This window comes from Eurosta solidaginis, chromosome 4 (assembly GCF_040869045.1).
Source record: "Eurosta solidaginis isolate ZX-2024a chromosome 4, ASM4086904v1, whole genome shotgun sequence".
Classification (NCBI taxonomy): domain Eukaryota; kingdom Metazoa; phylum Arthropoda; class Insecta; order Diptera; family Tephritidae; genus Eurosta; species Eurosta solidaginis.
This window is the reverse complement of record NC_090322.1, coordinates 277358331-277376977: the sequence shown is the minus strand read 5'-3', so window position 1 is coordinate 277376977 and position 18647 is coordinate 277358331. Positions and strand designations below refer to the sequence as shown.

Sequence of the window (18647 nt, the reverse complement as noted above, 5' to 3'; positions counted from 1 at the left end):
ATATATATATATATATATATACAAGAATATATACAAGAAAAATAATTAATCAAATAGTCGGAACGTATCCACAAAATATCCAAAAAGTGAATAAATTCATCAACAAAAATAAAGGTACAATTTTTTTCAACGGTGGCCTAATAAAAAATACAGTTTACATACATATATACGGCGTACGTTACGTATATTTCCATAACTTGCATGAGATTTAATTTTTGACAGCACACGTACGCCAGTTAGCTGAAAGCATTGATTAAAAAAACTAAAGTTGAGCAAATGTTTGTGCTAATTACCTTTTAGTTTTTAATAATATTAATCAATAGTAGAAATAAATCTATCGTCGCAAAATGCCGTCGCGTTAATTTCGCTAAAAGTTGTGAAGTCACGAAAATAAATTGTCGCGATCAGCTGATTTGGCAGGGTTACACTGCCGCACCGTCATTTTATGCAGCGTAAAAGTGTAACGCTTTTGCGTTGCGAGAAGGTAAAAATTTTGACAAAAGAACGAAATATTCCGTAAAGGGGTTGCCTGTTTTTTAGAATACAGCAAATTATATTTACAGCCCCTGCGCAGCGTACAAAAAGCGTAACACTTTTGCCAGAAAAGAAAATGCTATAAAAGCATATCACGCCAGAAGCAGTGTCCAGTGAAATTACGCATTACCAACCTTTGCAGTGATAAGAGTAACTTTGTTAGTCTAAGGCTAGGGACCCTTCGACGCATTAGGCTGTCTATATACATAGGTCCAAAAAATTCAGCACTAAAATTTCCGACTTTTTTTATGCCTTTGTTTTATAAAATTTAAAACATGCGAAATACCAGTAATAATTAGTGAAAAAAAAACAATCCTTTCATTAAAGAAAAACGTATTATTAATTATATTGCTCGCAAATTTAAAGATAAGCAATTCATAAATAAGGAGTTTTGTGTAATCAAAAGGTAAAACTTTACATGAAATTTATATACTACAGAGTAATCTACAGGTGGCTAACAGAGGGAGCGTTGCTACATATGTTGGGCCAAAGTCAAACGATGTGCTTGATATCACATTAGGCTCTGAGAATGAAATATCTGGCTATGAATGGAGGGTCCCTTACAGGCCATCCTACTCACATAATGCATATATCAGCTTCTGGGAGGTTCCTTAAAACCAGGGATGCACCTTAACGTTAAGCTAATCGTTTATCAAAAAATGTCCACCGTTTCCGTTGAAACACTTCGAAATATTATCGATAAAGAAATTATCAAGATAAATTGTATCTCGTTTTAAACCGAAACGAATAGCTTTCGCTAACGTTAACAAAAACGTGATACTTTATGTTTGAATTGTGCTGGCAATGCTATAGCCATGGTGAAGCCGTAAGGTGGTAACAGCGAGCGGACATACACACACAAACTCCATGTAGTTTGTTTGTGTAATTCGTTGGTGGTAATGTCAAAAATACTCTGAGAAATGTTCGTACTGTCAAAATTCATGAGAAAAGTTGCAATCAGCTAGGCTAATGCTTTCACCTTTAATGACTCCGCCATCAATCAGCTTTGTCAGAGTAGTTTGAAATTAATAATCAACATAAACGATTTGATTTCGTTTTAATATGGCAGAAAACGAAACAAAATCATTTCGTTAATTTGACGTTCTTAACGTTAATAAACGAAACGAAATGACTTTGCTTCGTTTTTTAACGTTAATTATCGTAACGAAATGATATTGGTTCGTTGGTTAATCATGCCTGCTTAAAACTCGAAAGAAACATTTTCAAGTTCGAACGACTTACATAGTCATGATGTTCTGAAATATGTTCTTAGTTTCAAGAATCTAGCTCTACGGGAAGTTCTTCCAATAGCGGTCGCTATATTCCACATGTTTTAAATAGACTTTTCTAATAGAGCCCAAATCTTCGTTCAAAGTTTCATATATCTGAGTTATCAGGAAGTTCCTTAAAACTCGAAAACAAAATTTTCAAGTTCGGACGTTTTTTAAAATTATCATTTCTGGAACATCTAGCAAAGTTTTTTTCCCCTCACGATAAATGTAGCAAATTTTCATGCAATTGTTGGATTTTCCATTAATTTGTTGTACAGACGCACACCCACCTAAGCGAAAAGGTGTTGCGTGTCCGCAGATATTTTTTCAAACAGCGGCTGAAGGCTGTAAATGCAGATAGAAGTTCCCTGCGGAATTATTTTAGATGCTTATATTGGAACGATTTTCCGTCATCCCTTGTCAAATTTGGTTTCGAGACAAACCGGGTTCGGCGTTGTGCCATCATCAGTGTCGATTTTCGTTCTGATCTGTTGTTGTCGTTTGTCCTGTATTTATAGTTCATAGGTAAATGAACAGGTATTGTAAAAATTTATTGAAAAATTGTCTGCCATCCCTAAGGTATTTGAAGCCATTGTTACCAATTAGCTAACATTTTCCATTTCAATATTGATTACATACTCTCAACATGGATTCTGTAAAGGCAAATCTACCATTACCAACCTACTTGAATTCACAACTCATGCTTCTAATGGATTTAATGGATTTAGAGAAAATCTTCACACCGATGTTATTTACACTGATTTCAGTAAAGCATTTGAAAAAGTTTCCCACTCCTTGCTTATACACAAGCTGCATCGACTTGGCTTCCAACCTAGTCTCACCCAGTGGATATCTTCGTATCTCTGCGGTAGAACGCAACAAGTAATTTTTAAAAATACTCTTTCAGATGTCATTAATGTTCCCTCTGGCGTCCCACAGGGCAGTCATCTCGGTCCAATTCTATTCTTGCTATTTATTAATGATATCTGTACCACAATAAAATATTCCAAAATTTTAATGTATGCTGATGATGTAAAACTTTTTAGGTCCTATGCGACTATTGAAGAACGTCCCTTGCTTCAAGCGGATTTAAACTGCTTAGTTGCTTGGTACAACGCGAATTCAATGCCGCTGAACCTCAATAAATGTAAATTAATGTGCCTCTCTCGGAGATCTTGGCCAGCAGCCTCTTACGTAATTCATAATTTTTGTCTTGTATCAGTAAATGATTTTGTTGACTTGGGAGTCATGATGGATGCTAAACTTAGTTTCAACCTTCATATTATGACTACTGCCAATACGGCTAGAGGTGTTCTATCATTCGTGAAGAGATGGTCTAAAGAATTTAGTGACCCTTATGTTACCAAAGCCCTGTATACCACATTAGTTATACCGATACTAGAATACGGATCATTAGTCTGGAATCCGCGATATCAAGTTCATGCAGATAGGCTTGAGTCAATACAGAAACAATTTTTACTTTTTTCTTTAAGGAATTTTCATTGAGACTCTGCGCATAATCTTCCACCTTATACTAGTCGGTTAAAGCTTATCAATCTTCCAACTCTCGCTAGTCGTAGAGAAATGCTAGGCGTATTATTTATGGCTAAACTACTGAATGGACTAATTTCTAGCCCCTTTTTTTTGAACGAACTAAAGTTCAATGTCCCATCACGAGCGTCAAGACATTACAAACCTCTTCTTTTGAGGCAATGCAGAACTAATTTCGAATTAAATGAACCTTGTCGGTGTTTGTGTCTTGATAATTCTCATTCGAATTCATTTGATATAACGGATTCACTTTTTACTATAAAGAAAACTGTCCTATCCTAACTCGTAACAAAATAAAAAATATAAAAAAATCTTTATATTGTCACGGATATTAGCATCACTAAGCTATACCATCACTAAGGCGATGCTAAGGCCATGCCAAGCAGTATTTACGTCAATAATCAAATCATGTATACACATATTTAAGGCAGCCGAAAGAGATGTCACACACAGATGCATTTACTTATACGCCTATGTGTACTCGAGAGACTGCAAACTACAAACATTCACATCAATAATTCAATCATTATGTATCTACATAAACGAATAAATAATTGCGTCTACACATATGTACGTATACGAGCATCGGAGCGGCAATGCACAAACACATGCATATATCTTATCTGAGTTGTCACAAGAGAGAGCAATAATTTGTGCACGTAGTTGTGGCTGGCGATTTTGTAGCCGAAACTAACTAGTAAGTTCTGGAAATCGAAGAGCCTAGAAGTATGCATAAACTATAAAAGCGGGGCAGGCGAGAAAGAAGTAATTCAGTTTGAGTTGAGCAATCAATCAGTTATTGATTCAGCACGCGATCTGGCGGCCAATAGTAGAGTTATCAATCAGTTTGGTTATTAAGCCAGCGAGTAGCAAAGTATAAGTGTTATTGTGAAGTACTTTAATAAAGGCCATTATTCAATATTGGAGTTATTTATTCAACAGTTTAGTGATTCGAACTTAGCAGAGGATTGCAAATAAGAGGATTTGCAGCAAATTCGTTGCAGAGGATTGCAAAAAAGAGGATTTGCAGCAAATTCGTTACACTTGGTGTCAGAAGAGGAATTGTTGAATAAATTCCAGAGCACAACAAGGACATGGCAAAGTTCAGTGAATTGAAAATCCAGCAACTGAAGGAGTTGGAGAGCCGTGGATTGAATACAACCGGCAATAAGATCGAACTTCAAGCACGGCTACGAGAGATAATGGAGTTGGAAGGAATTGATGTGGACGAGTATGTATTTTATCCTGATGTGGAAGAGCCAGCGACTAAATTGGAGGAGAAGATAGAGACTTCGAATCCATTGGCGTGTGTAGACACTAACGCGATACTAGCAGTGCTGAAGCAAATGTCGTCACAAATATCAACCGATATGTCAACACAGCTCGAAGTACAAAAGACAGATATAACATCTCAACTGGAATCGCAGGAGACACGTATAACATCCAAGATTGAAGCACAGGAGACACGTATATCCGAAATGTCGTCGCAAATGTCATCTCAGTTGGAATCGCAGGAGAACCGTATAACAGATAAGATTGAAGCACAATTGGATGAACAGAAAACACACATGTCGTCACAAATTGCAGAACAATTAAAAGAGCAAGAGGCACGCATAACATTACAACTCGAAGCCCAGGAAGAGCGTATCTCAACGAAGCTGGAGGCACAGGAAACAAAAGTCTCATCGCAGCTGGAGGCTTTTAGTGAACGACAGAATAAAATGGAGGCCGAGATGGATGCTTTGAAAGATCGTATACAGGAGTTGCAACTAAATCGCCCAGCAGTTTCAGCGAGTAATCCAAAGGTAAAAACACCATCCTTTGACGGTTCTGTTCCTTTCCAGGTCTTCAAGCTACAGTTTGATAAAACCGCAGCAGTGAACAACTGGAATGCGGAAGATAAAGTTGCTGCACTGTTCGTGGCATTGAAGGGGCCAGCAGCGGAAATCCTACAGACGATTCCCGAAGGAGAGCGGAACAATTATGAAGCATTGATGGCTGCTCTAGAGAGACGATACGGAACTGAGCATAGGAGACAGATATACCAAATGGAGTTGCTGAACCGCTTCCAGAGGCCTGGTGAAACATTGCAAGAGTTTGCGTCGGATATTGAAAGGCTAGCACATTTAGCGAATGCGGATGCACCCGTGGAATACACTGAAAGGGTAAAGATCCAGAGCTTTATAAATGGCATACGAGATGTGGAAACGAAGCGGGCTACATATCCGAATCCAAAACTAACATTTACTGAAACGGTATCGCATGCTCTGATTCAGGAAACAGCGTCGCTTCTGTGTAAGCCAGTTTTCAAAGCACGCCGTGTGGAAGTAGAAAGGCCAGAGTGGGTAGACACAATTTTGGAAGCACTGAAGGGATCTCAACAGAAGAATGCCGGAGTTATTAAATGTTTCAAGTGCGGCAACCCAGGTCACATTGCACGTCATTGCGATCTTGGTCCTAATAGTTCCAACAATGTGGGTGGCCGTAAACGCAAAGCTGGCGGAAATGAGCAAGAGCGTGTCGGATGTAAGGAACGAAAACTTGCCCCGGCTATTGAATGTCCTGTGATATCTGTGTCGCAGATTGGAAGGAAATCAAGCAGTCTTACCATCAGAGGGAATGTGGATGGCAAGGAGCGTGTACTGACTGTAGATACGGGCGCATCTCATTCCTTGATCCGATCTGACTTGGTCAACAGGAGAATAAAACCGTTACCTGGAGCAAAGTTGCGTACGGTCACTGGCGAGTATAACCAAGTTCAGGGAGAAGTGATATGTGAAGTCTTGATTCTAAAGGTCACGGGTCTACACAAATTCGTTGTGGCGAAGATCGTTGAAGAAGTCATATTGGGAGTGGACTTCTTGGTTGACCATGACATTAAGATCGATATGCAGAGAAGTATGATGCGTTATGAGAAACAGGATATACCACTTAACTTCAAGTTAGAGAAAGGGTTCAGTAGTAATCGAGTACTGGTGGAGAAGACTCGACAAAAACCACGGAAGTCAAAGGCAAAGGTTAATAGGTCGAATGGGCCAAATAAAGCAAAATCAAAAGTACCTGCGAGAGAAACACTGGCATTGACAAAACCTAAAAGACGCAGGAAAACGAAGCAACGAATTTCCGAGAAAAAATGTGAGGGCAGTTTCAAGCCGGAGCGCACTACTGTTGTGAAACGTGGGAACGATAGGGATTCAAGGGGTTGTGTAGCGCAATATATAGCTTCTCCAACCCAATTGTCAACCTCACCTTCGAGCGGCGAATCCCGTTTCACTAACAGACGAGGCTCTGGCGACCCCAAGCTCCTCATGGAACTTGGGGGTGGGGAGGGAGGGATGGCCTGAAGGTTCAATGTGGCCATATAAATCGTTCCCGAGATGGTCGGGCCAGCACCTTAATGGTGCTGTGTTACCGGAGCATATCGGATCTGTATACGACAAAGGACCATCACATCGATAACACTCCCCAAAGCCTTCGGGGAGTAACCTAATCGCTACAACAACAACAACAACAAGTGGGAACGATACTGATTATGCGAAGCCAATCCGTCAAGCGCAAGCTCTACGAAGTAGTTCATTGGCCAAGCAACAGAGTGCGAGGGAACGATCCAGGATAATGAGTAGTAAGATGAAACACAGGTACGAAAAGGAAAATAATTTGGAAGGTTTCCGGGAGGGAGATTTGGTACTGTTATACAACCCTCACCGGCGGAAAGGTGTTCCATCCAAATTTCGGTGCAGTTGGGAAGGCCCATACAAGGTTGTGAAGAAGATCAGTGATACCATCTACCGCATACAAAGCATTGAGAAACCACGGAGTAGAAGAGTGGTACATTTGGCGATGCTAGCAGCGTTTAGATCGAGAGATTTGTCTGATCGGGACGATCAGACTTAGGTGGAGGGCAGTGTCACGGATATTAGCATCACTAAGCTATACCATCACTAAGGCGATGCTAACATCAATAATTCAATCATTATGTATCTACATAAACGAATAAATAATTGCGTCTACAAATATGTACGTATACGAGCATCGGAGCGGCAATGCACAAACACATGCATATATCTTATCTGAGTTGTCACAATAGAGAGCAATAATTTGTGCACGTAGTTGTGGCTGGCGATTTTGTAACCGAAACTAACTAGTAAGTTCTGGAAATCGGAGAGCCTAGAAGTATGCAGCGTAAACTATAAAAGCGGGGCAGGCGAGTAAGAAGTAATTCAGTTTGAGTTGAGCAATCAATCAGTTATTGATTAAGCACGCGATCTGGCGGCCAATAGTAGAGTTATCAATCAGTTTGGTTATTAAGCCAGCGAGTAGCAAAGTATAAGTGTTATTGTGAAGTACTTTAATAAAGGCCATTTTTCCATTATTCAATATTGGAGTTATTTATTCAACAGGTTAGTGATTGGAACTTAGGAGAGGATTGCAAATAAGAGGATTTGCAGCAAATTCGTTACAATATGCTAAAAGCGTTAACTTATTTAACAATTTACTTACTATATGTATAATTTTCAACTGTTATGTATATAATACTCAGCTGATGATTTTTATTCTGTAGCTGAGCTGTTTTAGAGCTCGATGCTTAACAAACCTCCGCCTATCAACAACTCGGCAAAAACAAAATCTGTGCGACATGCGGATGCGCCCCTCGTGTCGGTTGGGCGGGCTTTGGAGGGTATTAATCCGTTGGGTTTATTATCATTATTATTGTGTATATTTAGTTATGTGTATGTGCTGTGCGCTCATTCAGAACCGAGGGTGGGTTTTACTGATCGATTTGTGTGGCTGACTGAGGCAGGTAAAAGTCCGTAATTTTAGCCGTTTAACCTTCTTTGTGGTTTTGTTGTTTTGGTGCGTTAATTGTTTTGTGTTTATTTGTTGTTGTGTGTTTGTCTGTTGTACCTGTGTGATTACCTTGTTCCTTGTAAACAAGTTTTAAAGGCTCGAATATCGTGTCAGAAATTGTGTTTATCTGTTCGTTTATTATCTACCGTCGAATGTTTTCTGTTTGTAAATTTCCATGTTTCCGAGCACGTTGAGACGTCGGCCTCTTGCTTGTATATGAAAAACCCTAACTGTTTTATTGATGTTTGCTGGGGAACATTCATTTTCGACCATGGGATTCGCGAAGTTAGACTCTGTTATAATGTTAGGATTCCGTGTTTTTTTTTTTTTTTTTTTGTAATCTCTAATGTGCTCTCTGAACCTGGCCTTTTAATTGCAAAATTTTGATAAACCCAAGTATTTTACAATAAAAACAATATGAATTTCCTACATTTTAGACCTAGTTTACATATAACCAGATTATCTTCATTTGCGTACTTATGTAGCTACTAATCCTCAATTATATAACTAGATTTCCCATATAAATTTTTCCCTTCATAATCGGTTATTATTAACAAATTTTAGATGCGGATTTTCTTTTATAGAAAAAGTTCCACCACTAGAGTGTAATCTCTCATTGGACGCGCAAAATAAAAGAGAAACTGAAGAAAATAATCTAGTTCCCAGGGAACATATGTAAACGCGTAAATTATCCATTGATGATTTATTGTAGATTAAGGTGTGTGTAAACGTGGCCTTACTTCAAATCATTATTTTAGGAACAACTTAATTTCATCGCCAACTTTTTGGGACATTTAGCTTAAATAGGACTTTTTAGGCAATGGCAAACATTACACAATGGCACGTGCTTCAGAATCGCAACTTGAGTCGAATGCTCTTCCAAAAAAAGCTGATTACGTTTTCTAATTCATTTAGTAATTCATCGTTCATTCATTCGTTCATCGGTAAATTGGGCACAAACAAATTAACCGAAAATGGAGATATTAGAAGATTTTGTCCCACTGAAATCGCAAAATTCGCCAAAAAGCGCTAAAATAAATTTAGTGGTTTTAGGCGATGGAGATTTTGCTTCATCCAGGTGCAGAATCCGGCTGCTGATCATAGTTTATTATCAATCAGAATTGCCAAGTTATTAAATGTGCATCGGTTGTTAATATTAAGTAGAACACCGGCACAATGGGCGCTTTCAGTGAACACAAGTCTTGATCAATCGTTCGTTGATTGATAATTTTCTGAACGCATCATTGATTATATTTGATCTACTCAACGGGTGGGATTTCACGCAAAATTAATAGCGGGACTCATGTAACCTTATAAATGCTTTATAAAATGTGTAAACGTATACATTTATCTAGTGCGTTAACAGCCTGTCAAATTTTGTATGAAAAATCATTTACACAATATGTATAAATTTACGCGCACATTTCATGGTGTAAACGCTGTAAACTGAAAGGAATGCAACCTTGAAAACATAATAGCCGTAATTTTTATCCGAAATCTCAACATCAGCGAGTCGTTTACAAGACTATCTTAGTAAAGTCGCCTTAATTTTGATCTTTCACTTAGTCTTGGCTTCTTTTTAATTTTTATAATAATCAAAATTTGTATTTTTTTTTTTGGCAACAATACAGCTGATCGACAGTTAAGTTTATTAAGAATATATGCAACTAGGTGCGTTCATATAACAGCGCGTGTAAATGGATATAATTTTACAACTTATAAATTTATATGCATTAATGAGTCGCCCTAATGAGAATACTTTTTACCCTACATTCGCTCGCCATGTTTATTCGGCTATCTGACAGTGTTTTGACATTTTGAAGCTTTCTTTTTTATTAAAATGTTACCTCTTAACATATACATATGTAATACTCCTATATTGCTACAAAAGGCTAGGTACATTCCCAAATATCAGGGTGCCGATATATTGGTGTTTAAACGTTTTTGTTTTTGTATTCAATAATCGAATGTACCTAAATTTAAATGTTTTCTTGTCACACTTATGCTGCTACAATCACAAAAATTTTATAGGCTGTCTTGTTTTGATATCGAATTCAAAACACATTGAGAGCTTTTCTATTAGCAATATAGTAGTATTACATATATGCCTCTTAGTATTGTAACGAATTTACTGCAAATCCTCTTATTTGCCCTTTTTCTAAGTCCGTATCACTAAACTGTTGAATAAATAACTCCAATATTGAATAATGGAAAAATGGCTTTATTAAAGTTCTTCACAATCACACTTATACTTTGCAACTAGCTGGCTTAATAACCAAACTGACTGATGAAACTGATCTATTGCCCGACAGATAATAGCGTGCTTAACTGAAAACTGCCCATAGCGCCTCTACCGCTGATGCTTTTATACTCTGTGATTTCCTCGTGGCATCTTCTAGGCACTTACAACTACAGATGTATAATTTTTATAGCTTCTCTCATACCCCATGCGCTTGTGTGTGTGAGCGACACTTCCACAATCACAATTGTGTTCAAGTCTGTGTTCACCATTGTCTGTGGTGTTTCGTTTTTCTCCTCAATCTTTGTTGTTGTCTCGTCGCCATCAAGATGAAAGACATACTCTTCCACGTTAATTCCTTCTGCTTCCATTGCCTCTCGTAGTCTTGCCTGAAGTTCGAGTTTATTGCCGGTTGTATTCAATCCACGGCTCTCCAACTCCTTCTTCAGTTGCTGGATCTTCAATTGACTGAACTTTGCCATGTCCTTGTTGTCCTCTGGAATTTATTCAACAATCATACTTCTGACACCAATTGTAAGGAATTTACTGCAAATCCTCTTATTTGCCCTTTTGCTAAGTTCGTATCACTAAACTGTTGAATAAATAACTCCAATATTGAAGAATGGAAAAATTGCCTTTATTAAAGTACTTCACAATAACACTTATACTTTGCAACTAGCTGGGTTAATAACCAAACTGACTGATGAAACTGATATATTGCCCGACAGATAGCGTGCTTAACTGAAAACTGCCCATAGCGCCTCTACCGCTGATGCTTTTATACTCTGTGATTTCCTCGTGGCATCTTCTAGGCGCTTCCAGAATTTACTTAGTTACAACTACAGATGTATAATTTTTATAGCTTCTCTCATACCCCATGCGCTTGTGTGTGTGAGCGACACTTCTACAATTACAATTGCATCCGTTTAGGAGTATTTCAGATAAGATATCTGCATGTGCTTGTGCGTTGCTCTCAGCTGCGTGTACTTACATATGTGTAGACATAATGATTGATTCGTTTATGTAGATACATAATGATTGATCTATGGATGTGCATGTAAGGCGCTGCTTAGCATCGGCTTAGAGATGGAAGCACCCCTTAGTTTTGCTAATATTCGTAACAATATCTTATAACTTTAAACGAGCAATTCTTGTATATTCGTATATTTGTATAGCCGAACGATCTCGGGAGCTTCTCAACCGATCTAAATGAAATTTGGCACAGAGATAATGTATCACCTTCTAAGACTTTCTACCTAGGTGTTGCCACTCAGAATGTTTTACAAGGTTGCCACCAATTCGAAATTAAAAAAAAATTGCATGAGATATGCCGATATGGGTATCAAACGAAAGGTATTTCACTCCGCATTACAATAGGTCCATTTCTGAGTAGGGCTGCCATTTAGGGTTGCCACCATTTCGAAATTTAAAAAAATGGCATGAGATATGGCGCTATGGGTATCTCACCATAGCAAAAAGATATCTCACCATATTTGCTACCGCTGAACACTAGAGGTATACGTTCAATTTGATCACATCTAACCATTTAACTACTTACCAACAGATGGCGCTTAGGGAAGTAATTTGATGTTTAATTAAACTAACTGATAGTTGTCATTCGTGAAATTTACAAGTTTTTGGAATGTAATAAAATTGTGAGACTTTCATAGTGTATAGATAACTAAAAAAATATTTGAAAGTAATAATTCGGCGCATGAAGATACTCGACCTAAACAACTTAGTTCTGGATTTCACTAATTGTCATAACAATCCCTTATACTATAGGCTGGAATTACCCATTTCAAATTTTTCATTCCAGTTCAATTTGCGGTTAGTGTTTTAAATGTTTTTGAAATCTATTTTTAAGGAAATCAAATATTGGTAAGTAAAAGTATATAATATATGTAGTAAAAAAAAAGTAGAGTTTGATTAATGATGACATGTAGAACAAAGTATGTTATGGGGCATAGTCGAAGATTGTCGAGCAAAGCTCGGTCGCCCAGGTACTAATAGTGAAATGTGAAAAATAATTTGAAGTCCCTTTCCTTAAAATTTAAGGATAATTATTTAATTTGGCAGTTGGCTCAGAGAACAAATTTTCTATAACTCAACTCGCGGAAACATGTTTGCTAAGTATCAACAAAAGTAGTGTTTGCTAAAGGCGCCCAATGGCATTTTGTTTTTTGGGTTTCGGATTGTTATTACCTGGAATATGTCGTGATTAGATGATTGATGATTCGGTAATTCTATACGACAGCATGACACTGCTAATACGCATCCAAAAATATCGACAGGTGTCAAACGACCTCGGAAATAATAATCCGAAGGCGGAAAAGAAAAATTTAGCTCGTTCAAAAGATATAAACGAAAATCCGAAAAATGACACCGGAGTGTTCCGAAAGTTGGGGTGGGATCCATAGTATTTTTGCGCAGAACACCTTTCTGCATTGACGGCCTTTGGCGCCAACCACATGAAAATTTCCAATTTCTTTTGCAAATATCTCTTGGCAGACCCAAAATTGTTTACCGCTGCTTTCGGATTCGCGTTCCTGGATCCAAAACGCGTCTTTTGATACCTCTTTTCATGTTTTTGGACGTGTATTAAGAGTGTCATGCTGTCGTATAGAATTACCGATTTTTATTTGTTAAGAGCCGTAACTCGACACTTTGGCAACAACAAAGCAACAAATTCATGCCGAATGCTTTCTCAAGGAAGTTTTGGGTAGTTTTCTTTAACTGCATCCTATATATTTGGTGTAGTCACTTTGCGCAGTTGCGATTTTTGAAAAGAGAGTTAAAGAATGAATTTAATGCAATAATTATAATAAACACAAATACGCTACGAAAATGTATATTAGTCATTTTTATAAAGATATGACAAAAAAAAAAACAAACAGCGACTACCTTAAGAAAAATCGAGTAATTTGCCAAAGTTTCGAGTGACGACTCTAAACAAATAAAAACTCTCTGAGATGAGTAAGACTTTAAGGTTTGCTTTAGTCTTAAAATGTGGACTGGGTATGCATATATCTATGTGAATACTATGTTCGTTTGCAGGTGAGCAGCTGATTGTTGATGCATAGGATTTGACCTTACAATGGTACCACCAGCTTTTAACCTTAAGAAAAATCGAGTAATTTGCCAAAGTTTCGAGTGACGACTCTAAACAAATAAAAACTCTCTGAGATGAGTAAGACTTTAAGGTTTGCTTTAGTCTTAAAATGTGGACTGGGTATGCATATATCTATGTGAATACTATGTTCGTTTGCAGGTGAGCAGCTGATTGTTGATGCATAGGATTTGACCTTACAATGGTACCACCAGCTTTTAACTTGAGTTTGAAAAGGGGAGTAATAAATCAGGCCTTTTCTTGTTTCCGTCAATTTGTTTAAATTTTGCCACTAATATGTACATTGATTGCGCATTTTATTTTTTTATCACTTTGTTTTTACTACATTGTTTGTTGTATATTCATTTATACATAGTATATATATATGTATGCATATATATATGAATGTGTGTTTAATTATTTACATACTATGTATCCATACATTTCTTACCAAATAGGTGTCGAATTTCGAATTAAGATGCTATTTAACTTTCAAATACCTTTTTCACAAGTACTTTATGTTGATTATTTTATTATACTTCGAACATGAATTCATATTTTCAAAACTTTATTTTAATTTGTTTGTACTCAGCTCGGATGTTGTGCGCAAACAAAGGAAAATTACGAAATCGAATATTTTTTGCTCTATTCTCTGTTGCCACTTTCCTTTTGTTGTATTTTCGTTTTTCTTCTCTACTTCTAGCCAAAGTCACGACTGCCATCTCTTCAAAATAATAACCAAAAAAAGACCAATTTTTTTTTTGATTCGTCCACAAGATTTTCTGTTAAATTATTCGCAACAAAAGCAACGCCAATAAAAACATCAGCAGCAACATAATAGGGGGACTCATTTAACCTTATAAATTGCTTATAAAGTGCGTAAACTTATAAATTTATCCAGTGCGTAAATGAACTGTCAAATTTGGTATGAAAAATCATTTAAAGCCCCGACACATAACTACTTTTTCATATAGATGAGTTTAACACAAGCTTATGCATTATGAGTAGATTGCACGCATTTTTATGGAGAACGGTAGAATGAGCGACACTGGCGCCATCTGATATTGAAAAGTAGCCATCTCCCAAATTTTGTTACAAGCAAAGCATAAGAAGAAGAATGTGACATTTGTTTTGGTTAAGGGTGTTGACACACTTTGCAAGTGAAATAAATTATTTTTCCACTGGTTGGTAAATTTTTTAACATTTTTCGCAAGTAAAAACTGTAATATAACAAAAGAATACGACACAAAATATGTTAGCAAGTATCTTTGTTGTATAGGGATAATGTTTATACCAGTGCTTTGCGAAATTTTTTATGTGAATGGGCAAGGCGAAATAAACTTCAATTGCCAAGCTTGAAGTTCTTTCATATTTACAAATGTAACATCTTGGTTGATTGTGGCGATATTATTGGAATGCATAAGCCTGTGTTAAGCGCATCTTTATGAACAATGTCATTGTGTCACGGCCAATTTGTATAAATTTAAGCGCACATTTCATGGTGTAAACGCGGTAAACTCAAAGGAATACAACCTTGCAAACATAATTGCCGTCCTTTTCATAAGAAATCTCCGACATCAGCAAGTCATTTACAAGAATTTCTTAGTAAAGATGTTTTAGTGTTGATTTTTCACTTAATCTTGGCATTTTTTAATTTGCATAACAAAACAAACATTTTTTTGGCAATCATACCGCTGATCGACAGTTAAGTTTATCAAGAATATTAATAGGCATAGATGAATGGATTTGCAACTCTTTGTTTCGAGAGAGCGCTGTCAAAATGCACATTTTTTATAACATTTATCAATGATGCCACTCCAAACAAAAATGTATAGATCTGAAAATGGGGATTTTTGACATACATTTCGGCGATATATATAGTTTCAATCACTTAATAAAATGATATTCGTATAATATTTATTTCCTTAAAGTTATTTTACAATAATACGACTAGTTAGAGTTAAATATAAACAAATCTAAGTAAAATTTACATTTCGATTAAATTAATTAGTCAAATATTGTAACGCATTTAACTCGCAATGAAAACCATATATTCTTTTGAAATTTCAGTAAATCGGACCTATGATATAATAGTTAACATTATTTAATGGATAGGGCTTATCCTGCATGTCTGGCGTTCCAGGTTCTGTGATCAAAATGGGCTGGTTGCATCGGGAGTTCATATTTACAAAACCTATTTTTAGTGATAACTATTGAATGGGAAATAATATTTACCCTACGCCTTCGAACTAATAATACTTACACTAAAACAAGTATTTTTATCCTATTTCCCATAATTTTTGAACGCTATTCTACAGTTGTAGCCCGCTTCAGCTGCCGCGAGGGATTTATCTGTGATTGTTGCCAGCAACAACTAGAAGATAAATCCCTCGTGAGAGCGAAAATATGAGAGCGTAAGCAAAAGATTCGTATCAATCTAATCTATGTTAATAGGTGCGTTCATATACCAGCGTGTGTAAATGGATATAATTTTACACCTTATAAATTTATATGCTTTAATGAGTCCCCCTAATAAACTAACAAACACAGCAGAAAAGCAAAGAACACAGAAGGAAAAGTAGTTAAGACAAATATTTATTGTTTCGAAATTCTTCACAATGAATGGATGCGCTATTAACAATATCGAGTAAAATATAATAATTTTCTATGAAGAAATAAAATATAATAATTTTCAATGGTGAAGAAATCGGACGGTTTCTTTTATTAAAATTATCACAACCATAGAATTATTATTATAGTACTCAAGTAAATTGTTTTCAAAATTTAGGCATCACATCAGGAAGAAACGATCGAGCACGTTCTGTGCTCGTGCCCTGCGCTTTCCAGGCTAAGACTCCAGCTATTAGGAGTGATACAACAGTCAGATATAAAAGCAGCAAGTGGCTTAAGTCCTAGGAAGCTTCTAGTATTTGCCAAGAGAACGGAGTTATTTTATTACATAGTTTCGGGTTTTTGATAGGGTTTTTCAGTTTGGTCGTAAGACAAACTTCTGGTAACACTACGGACTCATTCAGTCTATGTGAGGTCCTCATGGACCGTCCAGTTCAACCGAACCTTAGGCATCACCCGGAAACCTGTCAGTTTCTCTGCAGTTGGGAGTTAAAGTATATTATTGAAGTCCTGGGTGTGACGAGAGCGGATGCCTATGGGCAAAAATGAATAACACTTTTTTGTTCAAAATCTAGACACCTCCGGAAAATGAAAATTTTATTTTGACATCTAGGATGTACCAACTCTTATTTATATTTATTGTCTAAGCGTGTTGCACTAATTGAAAATTTGGTCAGAAGTTACCAGTTTCTTTGACAGAAATAATTTTATAATAATATAGTCGCACAGGCGAGTTAAAGGTCAAATAACCCACTAGCTTAAAATCGTAACCACAGTTGTTATACTAAATAAATAAACAAATAAATTTCGGTAAGTTACCTACTTAAAAGAACTCTAATAATTGCCTGATTGATTTCCGCACTAATACAAGTACCGAAAAGTCGAGGAACACATCTGAGAAAAGAAACATATGTTGGAAGTTACTAACAAGTTTAGTTCAATATGTCGGTTTCAGTAAGAATGTATATACCCACATTATTTTTTTGGACAGCAGCCAGAAATCGTTTTACTGAAGTCACCAAAACTTTGACAGTACAGAAGCAAAGTTCATAAGCGGAAAATCTTTAAAAATTTCACCGAAGCTATTGGGGTGCGGAGGCTCTGAATTGCGCTTATCAACCCCTCAAACTGGTTTTATGTCATATCATTCAACTTTCACGTTTTGAAGCCCTGAGCCAAAAAACGGCTATTCAATTTTAGATTCGGTAAAATGAAGCGGTTATCTATCCGAACTCCGCCCATTATTCCAAAAGCTTTTCACATTTTTAAACAAAATCCCCGGTACACTCAAAACATCAAAATAAACTTCAATAATCCGTTTTGTAATCAAAAGAAGTGATCGCTTTCATCGAACACAAGTTTTGATCCATCGTTGAGTTATAATTTTCTGAATGCATGGTTGATCATTTGTGATCCACTCAACGGTTGGGATTGTACGTCAAATTACTGAGCATCATTTTGTTAGCTACATTCCCTCAACGTGTTTATTCGATTATCTTGAAGTACTTTGGCATTTCAAACAGCCGAGGCTCGGCGAACCCACTTAAAAAACGTTTTTCTAATTCAAACAACTTTTCTATAAAAAATAACATATCTCTTGTTTATTGTTAACTGATTCAAATTAAATATTTTATAGTGTAAGATTTTATGATACCCCAAAGTAGACGTCTAGGGAGATTATGACCACATATGTACATATATAGAATACTTAAACTGACCACCATAGCTGTCTTTTAATATCATTTTTATAATGAAACTGTCTTAAAAAATAAAACTTCCGTTCCTTTTTCCCAAAAAAATAAAATTTTGGATTTAATCTGTTTGCAATAAAGTGGGCGACAATTAGGCGGACTTTAACCTGCCACATATGTATATCTTAGAGCACCCTTGTTCAAAATATTGCATCATCCAAGGTGCATAAAAATGACTTCATGGATGAAATGTGTGATCTTTGCCTTAATCAGATTAACGTATTTCCGAATAAGTATGGAAAAACCTTAGACTTACCATTTTTTGACGACATATCTAAATTCTCTATAAATCGGTGTGAAGCTCTGGTTCTCTAATTACGATATTTTACGAAATTGTAAGCAACGAACCCGGCTGCACTAATAAAATATGTCTCTACGATTTGCTTTGATTTTTCCAAAACTAACCTTAACAAATTAAATAAAGAACTTTCTAAAATAACATGGTCTCAATATAAAGAGGATGTAAAACAAAACGTTTTAAATTTTAATAAGACCATTTATACCTTATTTGAAAAATATGTGCCCAAATACACTTGATCATACAATGAGCCTGTGCAAGCCTGGTTTGCTAATGCTTTAAACTTGCACTGAAAACCCGAGCATAAGGAGCTAAAATCCTTAAGAAATAAAAAATCACGTTTATTCATAAGTGTTACAAAGTTTACATACATTATTTGCAGCCCGAAGTCATTTGATGATTTCGTAAAATTTAA

At 36.4% G+C, this 18647-nt stretch overlaps 1 protein-coding gene across 1 annotated transcript in view; it reads right to left on the bottom strand.

The window, feature by feature from the left end:
* LOC137247498 (uncharacterized) overlaps positions 1–14186 on the bottom strand; it is a 64796-nt gene extending 50610 nt beyond the window's left edge. Inside the window, exon 1 of the mRNA XM_067778450.1 lies at positions 14004–14186. The gene's annotated coding sequence lies outside the window, so the exon portion shown is untranslated. The remainder of the gene's footprint in view (positions 1–14003) is intronic.
* Between the last annotated feature and the right edge of the window lie 4461 nt (positions 14187–18647).